The following is a 2,037-nucleotide window of genomic DNA, read 5'->3' as shown; positions in this document are numbered from 1 at the left end:
CTTAGCCCATCCCCACCAAAGTGGTGAACAGTTGGTTAGCATATATTTTCTTGTGTTATACTTAGCCAGATAGAAATTAAAAAATAAACAAACACAAAAACCTTTCTTTCTTAGTATCAGTTCTAAGAGAGAACATCAAAGGTGGGAGTCCTTTTTTTTTTTTTAACAAGGGATCCAGCTTTGTTCACTCTCAGAATTTGGGAAAGAAGTGAAGCCCAACATAGAAAAAAAGTCTAGTGGGGAGGAAAAAATTACACTGGAAAAAAGGACAAATTTGAGGAACAAAGGGGTGGCTCAGGTACAAGGGACAACAATTCCTCTGATTGGTCCAGAAGACAGGGAGAATCTCAGAGGAGTATAGTAGATTATAAAGAAATTTGGCTCTGCTGAGGAAGAGGACGCTGAAGTGGACCACAAGGAGGTGTTGGGTGACAGGGAGAAAGTTGAGATGGAGGAAGAGGTCCTCTTTTGTAGCCACAGGGTGGAAGTCGAGGAGGACTGCTTTGTCCATGGGAGGGGCATTAACTAATGGAAGAGATCCTCACATTCCACATAATGGAAGGTGGATGGGGCCTGGGTGACCCATGTGAGATCTGAAAGGGTATTTGAGGGGGGATTCCCATAGGAGGAGGACCAGGATGAGACATTCATGGTAGTGGTCAAAGAGGAGGCTGTCTCCTTGAGTCTGGGAGCCCTGCATGGGGGTATCCCAAGATAGTGGCAGGGGAGCTACATCTGATACATACTGGGATGAAGCCTCCCATCTGGTGGAAATGGATGGGGATGTGTATCTATGTCCAGGATGTCCAGCCCCAGGGGTTCCTGCTGATATAGGGCCATGGGCTCCTGCCCAGGAGGCATAGATAAGGGAGGCATTGCTGGAATTATTCCTGGAGGAGCAATTCCAGGAAGTGATACTAGAGGTGGGAATGAGCCTGATAGGGGCATACCTGATGGAGGAAGCCCCGAATCCAAGGAAGACACAACAAAATTAGGGGCAGAGGATAGAGGTGGTACATCAGCAAATAACTGATCTGTCTGAGACAATGGGTTCTGTGCTGCCAGAAGTCACTCTGTTGCAGAGCCATGCCATTCACCCTTAGAGTCCTTCTTGAAAGCACAAGATACTATGATAAGTCAGTTACATAGGTATTGCCCATTCATGGCCTCAATTACTGCATTGGAGGCATTGAATGATGAAAAAATATTAGTAAAGGCACAGCCCTTGAAGTTGCCTATCAGGATCCTGCATGATCTGGAGAATCTGCAAGATAACCCCAAAAGGTGCTGAAGGTATCATAGAGCAGCTTCTCATCGGTCTTAGAATCAAGGTTCCCTATGAAAATGTCAGCTCCCAAGTTTAGGTTCTTGTTGTGAGCTGATTCTTTGTTCATCATATTGGCTTCCCATATAGTTTGATCCTACTCATGATCTTAATGGCATAGTTAGCATCCTCCTCCCTCAGGAATTCCACAAATCCATATCACTGGTCCTGACCTGTGACCCTATCCTTGGCCATGTGAGTGATGACCAAAGGAAAGAGCCTGAAGAAAGAGTTCCCTGAGCAGTAGCTCATTGACCTTCTTGCCCAGGCCTCCCATGTACATGGCATCTTGGTTCCATTTGGAGATGGGCCTGGCTACCATTACTGGAAGTGGTCCTGCCATCTTGGGAGTTAACTGGGCTTGTGATTCGCCCAGAGTCACACAACTTGGAAGTGTCTGGGGCCAGATTTGAAACCAGGTCCTCCCAACTCCAGGCGTAGTGCTCTATCCATTGAGTCACCTAGTTGCCCCTAGTTGCCCCAATGCTTTGTTTTATATCACTATGGGTAAATGTTCTAATTTGAAATATACTGAATCTGAATCATGAAATGTCAGAAAACAATTGTCTAAAATTGTTTTTATATGTAACTGAAAAAATGTAAAAAAAATTAAACATTGTTGTCACCATGTAAAATATTCTTCTGGTTCTGCTCCCTTCGCTTCCTGTCAGTTCATGTAAGTCTTTATAGGTTTTTCCAAAATCATACAACTT

At 44.6% G+C, this 2,037-nt stretch overlaps 1 pseudogene; it reads right to left on the bottom strand.

Moving 5' to 3' along the window:
• Positions 1-304: 304 nt before the first annotated feature.
• On the bottom strand, positions 305-1,817 carry LOC100022749 (splicing factor 3B subunit 4-like; annotated as a pseudogene).
• Between the last annotated feature and the right edge of the window lie 220 nt (positions 1,818-2,037).

Source organism: Monodelphis domestica, chromosome 7 (genome assembly GCF_027887165.1).
Source record: "Monodelphis domestica isolate mMonDom1 chromosome 7, mMonDom1.pri, whole genome shotgun sequence".
NCBI classification, from domain to species: domain Eukaryota; kingdom Metazoa; phylum Chordata; class Mammalia; order Didelphimorphia; family Didelphidae; genus Monodelphis; species Monodelphis domestica.
This window is presented reverse-complemented; position numbering and strand designations above follow the sequence as displayed.